The sequence below is a fragment of the Crocodylus porosus genome, unplaced genomic scaffold (genome assembly GCF_001723895.1).
Source record: "Crocodylus porosus isolate Cpor-Errol unplaced genomic scaffold, CroPor_comp1, whole genome shotgun sequence".
NCBI classification, from domain to species: Eukaryota; Metazoa; Chordata; order Crocodylia; family Crocodylidae; genus Crocodylus; species Crocodylus porosus.
Genome location: NW_017728910.1, coordinates 32,622,349 through 32,639,585, shown reverse-complemented (window position 1 = coordinate 32,639,585; position 17,237 = coordinate 32,622,349).

Sequence of the window (17,237 nt, the reverse complement as noted above, 5' to 3'; positions counted from 1 at the left end):
AGAATCTAATTATTGGTGAGTTGTCTTAATTTGCTTTTGGGTAAATACAGCGCACTGTCATTTTCTGTGGCCACAGATTTTCCCTTTCAGACGGAAAGATGAAGTCGTCATTACCATTGTGGCTAAATAACATCCATGGAGCCTTTGAGTTGCTGGTGCTCGCTTTGGTGATATCTTAAAGATTAAAAATTAAATTCAAACGGTATACTGTGATTATGTTCTTGAATCTGTTATGCACATTTGTATTAGTGAAGCATTTGCCCAGTAGCGTATTTTAAACTCAGCTGTATATGATAAGCATTGTTTAACAAAGGCCTCTGAGTATACAGTCAATTGAATTCTTAACTGAAAATTTGTTCTTGTTGCTTGTGAACTAGTCCTGACTTCTGTGAATACATTTTTTGGAAAATATTAGCAAGATTGGTACAGGCCTGTAGTATGTGGGTCACATCATAATGGAGAAAGCTGCTGCTTTTCGTACTGCATAGAAAATCCTAGTGAAAACTATTGTTTAGTTATGTGGAAAAGCAAGGGGTTTGCCATTTTAGCTGACTCTTTAAAAGGGGTAATGTAGAGGAGGCAAGGATATTGCCCATCAGGAGAGCAGAAAATGCTCTTCGGACTATGGATTGAGTCTCCCTGGTTTTTATACGAAGTAAGTTTCAGACTGTACCTTAGTTGTAAACTGTTCACCATTCATAATGCATACAATGCATATAATGCGTTGTATATGTTCAAGACTCATGGTAGTTGAGCGTAGCAACAAAAGGCTAAAACACAGATTAACAAATGATAGTTTATCGCACTTCCTGCTCAAACTTTCTGACAATCATTTGTCACTTTGAGATATAGAACTACTTCAAAAGCTGCTGCGTGACCATCTTAATAATGATCTGATCTAATCCCCCCACTCCCAGCAGCTAACTCACAACATTTATTGATGAATGTAGTCACAAATCACCCTTTTTTATTAATCAAGCGGCTCTGCCTGGGTACAGGAGGCGGTGGAGGGTATTCTCCAGGTTTCCTGTTTTGTTTTGGGCATTTTTTTCTGGAGTTCTACTGCATTTATGCTGTTTCAGCTATGTGCTTTTTATTTATGTTTCTGCCAGCCTATCCTGCATTGACCTAGTTTCGGACAAATTCCCTTAGGGTTATATTGATATTATCTTGTCCTGATTATTGTTTTAAAATAACAAAAACATGATGTAGTAGCTAGTGCTCATCCCCAATAGCTTTCTTTTAGGGAAATAAATACTGCACTGTTTTGGCTATTGAGGAAGCATGGAGTACAATCTGGATTTAAGACATCCAGTGTTTTCAATACATTTTCCCTTTTTAAAAATCTGAAGCTTAATGAAGGAAAAAAACCCATATTTTGCCATTTGGAATTTATTTTTTTAATGAACAGGTTAACAAATGCTAGGTTGATTGAATCTGACAGGGCCAACAAATTTTCAGTAGCTTTTAATAGCTTTCAAAGTAGTTTTATTTGATTTTTTTTTTTTTTTTTTTTTTTAAAGTCAGTTTTTAATTGCATTTAAAGTTATATCTAACAAAATGTATTTTGGCATATAGTTGACATGCCTGCTGTTTGACAGCAAAGTTGCTGGGCACCACATTTGAAAATTCATAATAAGGAAAGTCCAGCTCTGTCTCTTCCAGGCTGCTATTTCAAATGGTTAGAAAGCATTTTAGATCTGTCTCTTTTAATGTGGAAAGAAAATATTTATAGATGAATACATGAAGGAAATTTTACTTCTGTATCAATTCAGGACTATTTAGAAAACCCAAATTTAATTAAAAAACAATGCAGCTTTTTACAAGAAATGTGCAAGACGATGCAAACACAATAAACGTAGGCCAAAAGCTGCAAGTAATCCTTTCTGGGCAACTGTAAATGATTTTGGAAACTTGTTCTCTATTTCTTTATGCCACTCATTCACAGCTTCTGTGGGGAAATTAAATCTTGTACCTGGGGAAGAATGGGACTATTTTAAATTAGTAATTTTATTTTGTAAATGCATTTAGATCCAAATGCTGCATTTAGGATGACTGTCATGGCTGTCTGTTGTGTTTGCATTTGCTGTACTATGACTGCTACAGCCCTACACTGAATGGAGTATAAATAGATCATACCTCCTGCACCCATGTTCTGTTTGAAATTAAAAAAAAAATGATCTCAGTATGTTTCCAAGTACATGAATGTATACTAAATATTAAGCAGCTTTTGTAGTTTGCTTATATTTTTTCTTCTACAATGTCTCTCTTCTGACAATGATAGTCCAGTAAACCCTATATTTCAGGGTAGTGGTTATGGGATTAGCCAAGGTCAGAATTCTTCTTGTGTTTTTGTTTTGTTTTTTAGGTTGGTATTTAATGTTTTTATTATATCTACCTAAATTAAGTAAACTTTCTTTTCAAAAGAAGTTGGACTTATTATAGAAATATGAAATGTTGGGCTGATTTCCAGAGTTCCTTTCCCAACAAAGCTGTTGACTTATTTCCATTACTTCAGACTTTTTAAATATTAAAACTGCTCAAAAGAAGTGTATGAAAATTCTTAGTTCTAATGATGAGGTGAGTTATTCCAAGAGCTATTATTTAGAGTTACTTCATGCTTTTAAATGTAGGCTGAATGAACCATTGTGGAAAAGACTTACCAGAAGAGATGGGGAGGTGGCAGGATGCCGCGCCGGAAGCTGATTGTGGCAAAAGTAAAACCGTGGCAGCCAGAGCTGTTGCGGGAAATGATAAAAAGAAAAAAAAGGTGGCGGAGCTGGGAGTGGCTCCCGTGTCCACATGGGCACGCTTTATAAGAGCATGCTGGGGCTGATTGGTCGGCCGGATGCCCAGATCCGGAATAAAATACCTAGCAGAAGACAAGCCTGCGGGACTGGAAATAGAGTCCCCAACTGGCCTGGAAGGGCCAGAGCTCTTGAGCGGCCCCAGTGAGGTGACCTGGTAGGTATCCCAGAAAGGGGTCATGACAACAGTACAGGGTCAAGGAGGGCCCAAGGATCTACTTACAGGGTCAGCGTGGACCGAGGATGGTGGCAGTGACGAGTGGAGTATGGCAGGACCCAGCAGTGCCAGGATCCGGACGCAGGTGATGGACATCGGGTACCAAACCCGGGGAAGAGTTGCGCCAGGGGATAGGATGGTGCCGAAGCTGGACACCATGTAGGCAGAGAGAAGTGGGGCTGTAGGAGACGCTCGGCATAGAAGCATCACTATTAGCCTGTGGCCAGAGATCCCGAGAGACCAAGTGCCGAGAAGGTTCAGAACAACAACCTCGGTGACACAGGTGACAACATCGCAGTTGGTGTTAGGCAGGATGTAGGGGAGGCAGAGTCCCAGAGGAACAGCGGGAATGACCCAGGAAAGGTGCCAGGGGAGGTGGGCCAAACATAGTCCTCCCAATCCAAATATAAACATAATCAAAGACGTGGCAGGTGAGGCCCCTGGGGGACCAAACCAAAGTCACCCCAATAACCAGGCTGTTCAGCCCAAGGAGACAAACCCACACTCGTGACGCTTGGGAAAGACATGGGAAATTACAACCATTTTCATTTCAGTGTCATAACTAAAATGCAAATGAATATGCATTATTCTTCTACAGGACTCCAGAAATCATCTCATCTCAAACTCCCCCAAAACCCTAACACACTATGATTTTCTCATCTGTTTCTATAAGCCTATGACTTCCATCGCTTCCTTACTAAAGGCTAAGCTGTGCAAGGATGCTTTTCTGTTTAACGCTGATTGATGTAAGCTAGAAAGTTTTGTGGTTACTTGAAAAGGAAATGGCAGTTTCACATTAACAAGTTTTTTCCCTTATTTGCTTTATGGTTTTTGTATTTAGTGTAGAACATTTTCCAAATGACATTGAGAAAATGATCATTTTTATTTTTAAAATCTATATTTATATTCTGTTAATTGCAAGTTTCCGTCCTTGACAACTTTTCTCTTTGACTCTTATTCTTCCTATTCAGAAATGTTGCCAAACTGTTAGGGTCTTTATATAATAGCTTTTGTTCTCCCACTGGCAGCATTGACCTCCCTTGTTTTTTCAAAGATTTGTCAAGGAGGCCTGGATTGTTTTCACACATATATTCCTGGTCTTGGTCAACAAATATTTCCTACATCTAATTGCTGCTAAAATAAAAAGATGGGAGATTAGGTGGTTTTTAAATATGTAAATCAGTTGTGGAGGATCTTTAATTTTTGTTTTTCTGTGGAGCAGGCATATTGTCTAAATCTATTTTCCAATACAAGGCTGTTCAATTTCTAAGCAGCCGGGAGCCAACCACCAATGGAGGCCGCATACCCATGGGCCACACCAGAGCAAACTGGAGCCACAGGTGGTGTAGGCATCCCTTTCCTCCCCAAACTGCTGCCCTGTATCAGTCAGTTGCTGCTACACCACATGCCTATGTGGGCCCTTCTGGGGAAGGTGTAGTTAGCAAAAGCCAGAGGAGGGAGGGGGAACCCCAGAGATTACAGTTGCTGTTGGGGGTAGGGGGAGCAGCAGCTGGGCAGGAGCCCAGGTGGCCACCTGCAACTTAAACCGTCATGGGCTGTGTGTAGTTCATTGTCCACCATTTGGAAAGCCCTGACCTAATGCCTGTTCTTAGTTTTACTATACAAGATGTTGTCTCACCAGGGCCTGCCTGGTCTTACACAAGGGCTGGAGTTATGACAAAGTCAGAGCCATACACAGTCTTTAGCGCTCAGAAAACTTTCAGTGATTACATGGGTGAGAGATGGGGAGAGGCAAGGGAAGCACAGTTTTCTCTTTAGACCAGGGGTGGGAAAAATATGACCTGCGAGTCAGATCTGGCCTCCACAAGGGATTCTGTCTGGCCTGCAGCAGGTCCCTTGGCCCCACCTGGCCCAGGAGCTGGGGGTGGCCCAGGCCAGCAGCCCTAGCTCTGCTTCCTGGAAGCCCTAACGGTGACTCCTGGCTGCTGCTGCCAGCATCTCTGCTACTACTGGGCCTAGACCTGCTGCCTGGGCACCCCGTCCCTTTTGCCCTGCACCCACCACTGGGGGTGCCGGACAGAGCAGGTGGGCAGGTGAGCGGGATCTCCATGGAGATGGCAGGGTGTGCTTGGCTGGGCAGATGGGATAGGGTTGCAGGAGGGCTGGTAGTGGGATGGGCGGGTAGGGCTGGGATCACTGGGCCACTTAAGGAGTTTTGGTGAACTGTTGCGTGGGGGCGAGGGGATGTGCTGACCCACCTTGCAACATTTCACCAAAGCTCCCTAATGGTCCTCCAGCCCAAATAATTACCAAATGGTGCTGGTGTACAAACAATTCTAGATTGGGTATGATTGAAAGGTGCTGGATTCCATCTTCTTATGTTAGACACAAGCAGAACAGTAAGATGGACACAAATTTGATTTACAGGAATGCAAAATCTGTTGAGATGTATGTATTAGTATTTGTTAGTAATCTTTCTGTTTGTCTCTTGGATGCTACTGTTGGATGAAAAGGCCTGGGTCCAGGAAGTTGCTTGATAATACCATGGAAAAAAGAAAGCTTTCCTATCTTGCTTTGTTCTGAGGGATTTGCAGTCCCACAGATTTGTTGGACAAGGTTAATTTTCAAAATTTATTCTTCATATGTATTCCTTTACAGCAGATTAGAGGTTAGTAACATCAGTGATACAGGAATAAACTGGATAGGAATTCAATTTTAAAGCTATTTTGTTAAAAGTATAAATGGTACCCAATGAATATCGTAATTTCCTTTCAGAATATGTAGTACATCATCATAACATGTGCAAGGAGTTGCAATTTCAGTAAAACACAGAAATAGTAATTTTACAATAGTGTCCCCAGGACATATATAAAACTCTAGCATTTCTTCAGCTGCACAAGCAGGAATCTGCAAATAGCAAAACTTTTTTGAAAATGCCACTTCGGCTAAATGGAGACAGATGTAAAGTAGCAATGAAGGGAAAAACAGCTCACTACAGATCAGATGCCCAATTTGTTAAACTCTAAGAATAGTTATCAACTCCTACTTTCGTTTTGATATATGCCACTTGCATTTGGTACTCAATTGCAGCATAGACTTACGCATGAACAGTTTTAAAGGAACATCTGAAGGAAAAATGAGTACTTCAGAAGGTAGATTGCTACATCAACAGCTTAATAGCTGCCTAAGACTTTAGCCATTAGTGGGACTATAAAAAAAATCAAGTAAAATGTGGGATTAGGTAAGCGACTGAAATGCTAAGCAATGTTAAAAAGAATGCTGCAAAATATAATCATTCCATAATTTTAAAGATTGCTGCTCCATTTTTCTCCTCGGCAACAATCTGGCTAAAATATACACTTCCACTGGTTTGCAGATCTGCATGATTTTCATTCAGTGCAGCCTTTTGGGCATTCATGTAGCAGAACACATTGAATTTGTTTTTTGGACACTGCAGCTTATTCTTATAACTTGTATCTTGATTGAAAAATGTGGCTTTCATGTGGTGTTTGTAAAACTGGCAAAGCTATGTTTACTCTTAAACAGACTTGCAGCCATGGTTAAATATTAAGGTCTAAATGTTGGCATTTATCTGAAGTTTTTCTTTGTGTTTACCAGACTTTCTAGGTTTATTACACAGCATAAATATTTCAATCTTACAATTTTATCACATTAAATTAAACTAATTTCAAAAAGAAAGAAGTTGCTGAAAACTTTACCAGTTCTAAAAAGGTTTCTGTTTCGTGTTGCTCTTGATTCGGTCCCCCTCCACCGAATCTTGCAGCCTGAATAACCAGGCAGGAAATGAGTTCCAGTCAAGAAGCATCCTCAAACAATGCATCTTCCATCAGCACTCTCCCAGTTAAATGGAGAAATACTGTTTTTATCATCTTAGAGAATCACAACTGACATAATTTGAGAAGAAACTCAGCAAGTTGTGACATTTGGTCTAGCCATATGCTTTAGATATTTAGCTCAAAGTTGAGATGGATGGGCCTGAATTGGCAGGAAACAATCAATGTCCCCCATCTCCCCCCACTTCAGCAAAATTTGAGATAGATAATGTACCCCAGTCAGCAGCTGAAGATGAATCTCAAGATGGATACACTGATAGTAGAGAGTCCTAGTGTACCTACAGGGCAGCCTTATAATACAACAGTTAGTGTAAGCTTATCCTACAATTTCCTAACTACTCTACTGCCAAGCAGCAGCTCTGGCTGGAAATTGCCTGCCAGTTTATAAAGGGCTGAAAAATACCCTGATTTTGGAGTCATGAGGTACTTCCAATTCCAGCAATATTCAGTATTTCTGATATAGAAATTTGCAATTTGACTGTGATGGCTGAGAAGGCATTATATCAGCATCTTTCAACCTAGTCGGAGACTGTCATCAGGGTATAGGTTGAGCATTGATTCAAGACTAGAATGCATCGTTACTTTGGTAGAAATCAAATGTCAACCTATGTACTGTATTTTTTCTTAGAAACTAACAGCAAGGGTAATCTACCATACTGAAAAGCACTGCAGGAAGAAATCAAATGACCTTAAGATAGCCTATGAGAGGTGAAAGGAAAACAATGCAAAACTGGGAGTAGCCTAATTTAATATGTCCAGAGTGCCAAAGCAGGAAGGTGAAGAGTCATTATACAGATTTAATAGGTTTGTAGGGAGTTCAGAGATTTAAATCTTTCGTAACGTAATTGTAGAAATGCAAGCATGTTCCTCCATAATACCAAAAGCAGCATCCAGACTATAACACAGTTTACATTGCTGCTATGGCCAGAAGTCTTCACATGTGCCATGATAAAAGTACAACACTAGCATGGATCCTTGATGAGCCAGCAAGCTTGCAACCTGTCACCGTTGTCTTGTAATTGTGGTTATTCTGTGTCAATTAAGATCTACTCCCTTCAGCACTGGTGAGGCCTCCCCTGGAGGTACTGTCTCCAGTTGAGGGTCCTGGGCTTCAAGAAGGATGTGGAAAGTGTGAGAGGGTTCCCATCTGCAGGAGCTTGCTACTTGCAGATGCAGGGTGAGCTGAGGATCAGGATCCTGGGGTCCCACCAGCCATAAGGCATCTTGGGACCTGATGCTTGATCCCACAATCACGCCTCCTGCTATGCATGTGTGGCAGGACAGGAAGCATAATTGTGTGACTCATGTATCAGATCCCATCACACCTTTGCCTGCACGTCTGGCAGGGATCTAAAAAAAGAGAATATCAAGTAAGAGATGAACGATGGCATTATGTTATAGGTATCAGAGGTGAGAATGGGATATGTCCAGTTCTGGTGTCTACTCTTCCAAAAGGAAGTTGAAAATTTGAAAGAGGTCCAGAAGAATCCTGTAAGAATTATTTGAGATGTGGAAAACATGCCTGAGAAATTTAATTTAAATCTATTTAGGTTGTTCAAGGGGTGACTTGATCCTACTCTACAGGTACCTACATTTAGAAAAGATTCTGAGATTTAGATAGCTCCTTATATAGCAGAGAAAAGCATAATAAGTTCTAATGTTTGGAAAAAGAGGACAACTTCAAGCTAGAAATAAGATGCATTTTTTCAGGATGATGAGAACTCACCATTGAAACGCATTCTCCTTCACTGAGTAAGTTATTGTTTAGAATAAGACCAAATATCCAGTATAACCAAGGATCCGCTGGGATGAAATTGGACTGGAATGCGATGAAAATATAGGGGGAAATTTGCCCAAAGTATCAGGAAAAAAAAATAATAAAGAACAGATCTCTTAAAACTTCGGAACAGTCTCCGCAGTGGAAGAAGAACCTTTGCCTTGGAGTGCATTGTCTGATGTTTTGGGCCTGTCCGATTCTAAGGAACGCGCGAGATTCCTAGGGAATATTAGATGTGCACAGAATCTCAAGTTTCTAGTGTATCTTCATTATGCCTTATTCACTTTAGAAATCCCTGTTCTAAAGTCATGAGAGAAGCATTAAGCTCTTTGCCTGTTCTAGGACAACGCTGACTGAAAATCAATTGATATGTCCCAGCATCAGGGCTTGCTGTTCTTATCTTTTGAACTTTCTTCTATGTACTTTTTGTTCACACTGACAATGGACTTCACTGCAGCTGATATTAGTGTATGTATGGTGTTCTCTTCCTTTTCCTCAGATTGGTTACAGATCCTTTTGGTTATCAGGCTATCAAGAGCAATTGTTTATAGTATGATTTTTTAAAAAATAAAAATATTCAGATTGTGTTTGAAAGAAATGGCTTGCACTAATAAAAGTATTGTGTGCTACATGTGGGAGGTGGTCATGCCACTCTTCTCAGCACTGGTTAGGTCTCCACTGTAGCACAAATCCCAGTCTGGGAACTGGATGTAGAAAACTGAAGGATTCAAAGGCAAATGACTGAGATTAAAAAGAGGGATTGGGATGCAAGCTAGATGAGGAAAGACTGAAGGAATTAAGTGTGTTTACTTTGGGGAAAGGAGGCAGGGTGGGGACATGACATGGACTGTTTCCTTGGGGACTCAATGGTTGCAAATAATTTTTACAGCCTTCACTGGGCTTCCTGTAGAAGAGACCCTGAAAAGGAGTTTGCTATCTATAATTTTAAATATCTTTTGTTAGGATATTTAGTTTTGAGGCTAAACAGAATGAGGTGATAAGCGTTTCTTCTAAGGGTCGGGTTTTTTCTTAGGTTTCTGTTTACTTGCATTTACTAATGTGATAAGTACTGGGATTATATATATTCTGTCTCAAAGTCACTTTCTTTGATGTACCAGTTTATAATATAATTTGTATATCCCTTGGTTCAAAATCAAAGAGTGTGTGTCTATACTAAAAAATGTAATACAGAGCATAGTGTTGAAATATCTGATCCAGTGTGGGTCCTGGCGCTGCCACACTAGACTTTCTGATACCCAGTCTGTCTCTGTATTCTGCCTGCAGCATGCAAAGGTGCCAAGTACTGACAGTTCCCATTGAAACCAAATGAACTGCATCTACATAACCAGTTCCTAGGGCCTGGTTCTTAGTTTTTCTGCTTTATTTGTTTTAAATGCAGGGATTCAGCTAAACCCATTTTTCTTTCAGTAGATTTTTTTTCACAATTACTGTGGCTGTACTGACTAAAATCCTTATTCTGCCTATTGTTACACGTGGGTAAACTGGTGCAACCACACGATCTCACTGACTGTTGTGATGCTTTGCCTGGCTGAAAACACCCAGAAGAATTGGAGCCAAAAAAGGTAGACTAAAAAAAAAATATTCTGCTTGAAAGGTTGTTTGAAAATATGCAAAATACCTATTACTCATTCCGTAAGGTTCCAATTCAGGAATGTGCTTAAAATGCTTAAAGTGAAGCACTGGATTAAAATTAATCCAATTCTAATTTAATTTAATGGGATTTAAATACATTTTAAAACAGTTCCCTGAGGAAAGATGCTTCCCTGACTCAGGGTATAAGGCTACATTTTTATCACAGCATTTTTTTGTGTGGAAAAGTCATGGGATATCCTTATAGAAAGGGGCCCAAATCAGTTGCTTTCAAATTATATACTTGCAATAAGAGCGTGTGTGTGTGTGTATTGGGAATCAACACATCCATATTTTTCCATTGCTCACTCACAGTGAGCTCTGAACATTTTCTTAAATCTGACACTCCTTTTTAAACTTGATAGAGGAAAGTTTAACCTTTCTTGGTATAATTAAAGTTCTTACTGCAAGATTATGGCTGTGGTTCCTTGCCTTGCAACAGGGTTGTTACGGAACTCCTATTGCCCGTTAGGCTCCCATGTGGCTCAAGGTCTAATGTTGTCCCTCCCAATAACATTTGTTCATCTATTTCCCAACAGGTCCACCAGCTGTTGAACAAAGATGCCCAAAAATCTGAAATCCTTGACTGAAAGTTAAAGAAATCATGAATTCTCTAATTGCTAGGATGGCAGCTTTCCCCACAGTTTGACTGGCTCTAAGCAATGCATTTTACAAAAATGAGCCCCAAATTTCTAATAACATTGAAAAAAATGCATTTCATATTGTGTCTGTAGGTTTGCAGTCTTTGGTGTGTTATATCCAGCATACAGACATTTTAAAAAAATAAACAAGTTTGAAAGCTTTTAGCTGAGATTTGGCTCCATAAATGTTCCAGTAAGTGAAATATGTGGTTAAGTGTTTATTTACTGGTATCTAGTTGCTGAAAGTAATAACTAAGGTCTCAGCCTGAAACTTGTGTGGGTAGATCACCACACCTGCAAAGATATTAACTGATTTCAGAAGAGTGCTGTGAGGGTGTCTAAGTCCAGCTGCTTGGCACATGTATATACACACACACTCATATATATCCTGTTTTAAAAAATAAGGCCAAATCCAGTAGTGTGTGTTATGTACTAATTAAAAATATACTTTGGTCCCTTATTACATTCAGAATGCAACAGTATGATGAACCTGATGTCAGAGTAGGACTATCTTTACATTTACCAGATCAGAAGGAAGGATGATACTATTCAGTGGCAGGAGGACTATACAGAAATTCAATTAGAACTTAAACATTATAGTTTTCCTGATCAGTAATGTCATTTTGAATGTCATATTTGAAGCTCATTCATTTATTGTGGTTTGCTATTTAAGTTGTACAAGAACTGGGAGTAGTCCTAAAGTTTTTCATAGGGCGCTTCCAGATGAGTGTGCACATATGGTTTGTGGCATGTCGTAGCTGTTTGAGGTGCTGCAAACTGCATGCAGTATGTGTGTACCTCTTCACCACTCTACATTTGCAGTGCAGAGGCAAAATTTGACACTGGGAGATCCTGGTGTCAAAAATCACTGCTAAAAAAAGTGGTGCAGTGCATGTGCCAGCAGTGTGCACCACCGTAAATGGAGCCTGGCCAGCCAGAGCCATGCTCTGGCTGCCAGCCAGGCTCTGAGCAGCTAGATCAGCGCCTGCATGCTCACCTTGCTGGGGTCATCTGACTCCAGCAGTCTTTCCTGCCCAAGTTTGGGGGCCTGGACCTGACGATTTCAAGAGATCCTTTCCAGCCCTTAACATCTATGAATTTATGACTGAACTGAAGCGTGTCTCCACTTCCCAGATTCTTGGGTTTTGTTGGCCTTGTTAGGACATATACACTTGTGAGTTGTAAATCTAACCAATGAAGAAGTTTTCAGAAATTGATTAGCTTCTTGAAAAAGATAATTTTTTCCAGTAAAAATTCTGGATCCAGTTATGATAAAATAATATTGGTACCCACTCTCTCCAACAGGGATAACAGAAATTTGTCCTGGCTTGCACAGGCATGTTTGTATCATTATTTATATTTCCATAAACATTTACTGTATCAAGTTTTTTTCTGAAATCAAAAGGGAAAAGTCTCTACTGCATTAAAAAGTATGTAGATAACAAACGCGGTAGAGCACAGATTGTTTCTCCTCTTGTCTTACCCAGTTCCAAATACAAAAGGAGCTAATTAACAGTTCAACTCTTCCCCCCCAACCAGTCTTTAGTATGGCAATTAATAGGTATTTTCCCCTTGATTTATGATTGAACATTCTATCCCAGGGAAAGTGACTCTTGTCTGTGAGAAAATTTCAGGCTAGATCCAGAAAAGAAACGGGGTACAACCTGTGAGCAGGGATCAATCTGCAGTCAGCACACTGAGTTGGGGAATGCCTAGAACTAGTCAAAAGAGAAGTGCTGAGGGTAGGGTTTCTGTGGTGGATGTTCTTAAACCCCACTCCTGTCTAGAGTTTAGGTGCCTTATTCCAAGCTGCAGAGAGAGAAGCATCTTTCCACTGTGGATTTATAGCCTAGAACTCTGTCCTGAAGGTGCTCGAGGCCTGTTTTTTCCCTCCCACAGGAAAAACATACAAGTGGGCTGATGATCATAACGATTTTCCCAGAACAACAATGCAACAATGGTACACACACTGCTTTAGGATGTGGGAGATCTAGGTTCAGTGCCCTCTTTTGCTAAAGGGATTCAATATTACATTTCCCACATCCTTAACCAGTGCCCTACTTACTACTCAGCTATAACTTCTCCTGGAGTCAGGATCCATCCACCAATCCTGTTTTAATGTGCAGAAAATAATTAGAAGTAAAAAAATAATTAGGTAGAAGGTAGGAAACAACTCTTTAGCCTAGTGGTTACAGCAGTCATTAAGGGGGAAGTCCCTGCTGCCTCCAAGGATGCATGAAACAGGCAATGGACAAAACACATTTTTAGGTAGTGTCATTTTTGTATTTCACTCCAAGATGATTAAACATACCATCTGTCCTGAAAGGTGGAGTATTTTATTCATTGCTTTACCAGAAACACAGCTGCAGTACTGAATTAGCATCAGAAGTAAAAATGTCTTCTTTCAGTCTCTGTGAAAAAGAGGTGGGATTGCAAATGGGTGGGTAGCAGGAATTTAATGTAGCTAGAGGCATAGCTAAATGTTTAAAATAGTAATTTTATAACAAGGATCTTAGTACTACATGCACTGATATTCAGGACTCCTCCTGAAGCTTCAATCCTTCAGTCACCCTGACATCTGCTGGGAGGGCAATACAGCAGTGTGTAGGCAACACAGGAAGTTTTTGGAGATTGTTGGGGACAATTTCCTGGTGCAAGTGCTGGAGCGACTAACTAGGGGCTGGGCTCTTCTTGACCCGCTGCTCACAAACGGAAGAATTGCTGGGGAATGTAATAGTGGATGGCAACCTGGGCAGCAGTGACCATGAGATGATTGAGTTCAGGATCCTGAGGAAAGGAAGGATGCAAAGCAGCATAGTAAGGAAAGGAGACTTAGACTCACTTGGGGAAACTCATAGGCAGGATCCCCTGGGAACCCAGATGGAAGGGAAAAGAGTCCAGGAGAGCTGGTTGTACTTGAAAGAAGCCTTACTGAGAGGGCAGGAACAAAAACATCCCAGTGCACGGGCAGACTAGCAAGTATGGTAGAAAACCAGCTTGGCTTATCAGGGAACTTTTCAGTAAACTAAATCACAAAAAGGAACCTCATAAGAAGTGGGAACTTGCAGAAATAACTAGGGAAAAATATAAGAGCATTGCTCAGGCATGCAGGGAACAAGTCAGGTAGGCCAAAGTGCAATTGGAGTTGTAGCTAGCAAGGGATATAAAGGGAAACAAGGGGGGTTTCTACAAGTATGTTAGTAGCAAGAGGAGGATCATAGAAAGTGTGGGTCCCTAACTGAGTGGGGAAAGCAACCTTGTGACAGAGGATGCAGAAAAGACTGAAGTGCTCCATGTCTTTTTTGCCTCAGTCTTCACAGGCAAGGACAGCCCCCAGACTACTGCACTGGGCAGCACAGTTTGGAGAGGTGAGCAGCCCTCAGAGGTGAAGGAACAGGTTAGGGACTACTTAGAAAAGCTGGAGGTGTACAAGTTCATAGGGCTCAATGGGATGCACCTGAAGGTGCTGAGGGAGTTGGCTGATGTGATCGCGGGGCTATTGGTCATCATCTTTGAAAACTCATGGTGATCAGGAGAGTTCCTAGATGATTGGAAAAGGGCAAACATAGTGCCCACATTTAAGAAAGGGAAGGAGGATCCAGGGAGTTACAGGCCAGTTGGCCTCACCTCAGTCCCTGGAAAAATCATGGAACAGATCCTTAAGAAATCCATTTCTAAACGCTTTGAGAAGAAGGTGATTAGGGGCAGTCAGCATGGATTCACCAGGGGCAAGTTATGCCTGACCAACCTGATTGTCTTCTATGACTAGGTTACTGGCTCTATGGATATAGGGAGACCAGTGGATGTGGTGCACCTTGATTTTTAGCAAGGCTTTTGATATGGTCTCCCACAACATTCTTACAGGTAAGCTGGATGAATGGACTGTAAGGTGGATAGAATATTGACTGAAGCATTGGGCTCAGAGAGTAGTAATCAATGGCTTGATGTCTAATTGGCAGCCGGTGTCAAGAGGAGTGCCTTAGGAGTTGGTCCTGAGGCTGATTTTGTTCTATGTCTTCAGTGACCTGGAAGATGCCATAGAGTGCACCCTCAGCACGTTTGCAGATGACACCAAGCTGGGGGGAGTAGTAGATTCATTGAAGGGTAGGGCTAGGATTCAGAATGACTTGGACAAATTGGAGAATTAGGCTAAAGGAAATCTCATGAAGTCCAACAAGGACAAGTGTAAAGTCCTGTACTTAAAATGTAACAACCCCATGCACCAGTACAGGTTGGGGACTGACTGGCTGGGCAGCAGCTGTGCAGAAAAGGACCTGGGGGTTACAGTGGACAATAAGCTGACTATAAGTCAGCAGTGTGCCCTCATTGCCAAGAAAGCTGATGGCATACTGGGCTGCATTGGTAGGTGTGTTGCCAGTAGGTCAAGGGAAGTAATTATTCCCCTCTATTCAGCAGAGGGGAGAGAGTCTCATCAAGGGCAACAAAAATGTTGAGGGGCTAGGGGACATGACTTTTGAGGAAAGACTGGGGAAACTGGGCTTATTTAGTTTAGAGAAGAGGAGATGGAGGGGATTTAATAGCAGTCTTCAGCTACCTGAAGCAGGGTTTGAAAGAGGAAGGAGCTAGGCTCTTTTCAGTGGTGGCAGATGACAGAACAAGGAGGAATGGTCTTAAGTTGTAGCAAAGGAAGTTTAGGTTAGATATCAGGAAGAATTTTCTCACTAGGAGGAGCACTGGAACAGGCAACCCGGAGAGGTGGTAGAAGCTACATCCTTGGGGGTTTTCAAAACCCGGCTAGACAAAGATTTGGCTGGGATGACCTAGTTGGGGTTGGTCCTGCTTTGAGCAGGGGGTTGGACTACATGACCTCCTGAGGTCTCTTCTAATCCAACTTTCTGTGATTCTAGGAAGCTAATGAGATTGAGCTTTTAAATTGGTTGGGGAAGACTGACTTGCTTGTTCTGCATTAATAAGTTAGCCTGCAGATCAGAATATGTGTACATTTTTATGCAGTAGTGTATTACAGGAGTGAATTACAGACAAATACAGATATAACATAAATAATAGTAGAAACTCTTCCTATTAGCTTGCTTTTTGGTTATTCTAGTTGAATCTAGTTGAATTTTTGGTTATTCTAGTTCATCCCTTTGTACTTACTTAAAGATCTTCATATGAAGAAATAAAAAATCTTTAAAACGTTTATACAAATGTTTTAAAGAATTTTTTTACTGAATTCCAAGATAAAATTAAAAAGATAGCTACAAAATTGCAAGTCTCATAGTTACAACATATTCAGGACAATTGTTTGAAACTGGTAGGTGGATTTGTCTCTTTTTACCTGAGCAATACTGGGAATGTGAAATTAGGTCTTCTCTGCTCTTTCTGGGAAATGTATTGGACCTCTTGTTATTGAAGAGGTGGAAGGGATGTTGAATGCAAGCATTAACAAAGAAACAGAACAGCAGCAGTAGCAAAACAAAAGCAAAGAAGTCAAACTCCTTTCTGTCTCAAAATAACAGCTTCAAATATCTTGTGATGTTAAGTACTTTTATTAGTTCTTCAACCACCAGAGAGGTTTTATAAGGTGAAAAAACAAGTAGGAAATGGTGTAGGATGAGAGATCTTTCTGGCTAATATGTCATGAAGAAATTAAAACATGGCACAACTTCCTGCCCTCCCTTTTTTTCCTTTTTTGCAGGTCACCTGGAAACCTTTCTCTCAAGTACATGGAGAGCAGCATAGAGTTGTGAGAATGTAACTGGAGGCATCTTCATCAAAGGATTAGAATGTAATCTCACTGTCAAGCAATTGATAATTAGTTTTTGGTTACAGGCATAGAATAATCAGTAAAGGCTACAAAGCCAACCCTTCAGCTTTGCTTCAGGGATAGTTTCCTTTGATAGAATTTGTGCCCAAGGAAAGTCTGAAGAATTCATGCCTGTTACATGTGAGATCCTGCAAAAATATATTGCTTACTCATTATTCATTTGCAGGGAAAATAATATAAGAGGAGAATGTATGTAGTACAGCAACAAGGGGGTTGTTCTGATTAATTTCCCATAGATCTTTGACCTTATGGCCAGGATTGTCAAAAACAGATGCCAAAAATAGGTTTTGTAGCTCCTTATTTAGGAACCTAAATAGGTTTCTTGATTTTCAAAAATGGTGTTAGATACCCATTTCAAGTGAAACAAACAGCTGGATGTGTTCTGTGGTTGAAAAATAGGTCCTTTATTTGTGTGCTTGTAAGGTCTTAAGAGCTAACTCGAGGGCTTTTGGTGAGACTTCAGTAGCCTGGGTATATCCCCCTCAGCACGGATGAATTTCACACACAACATATCAGATGAGTATGGAAATTTGTTAATTAAC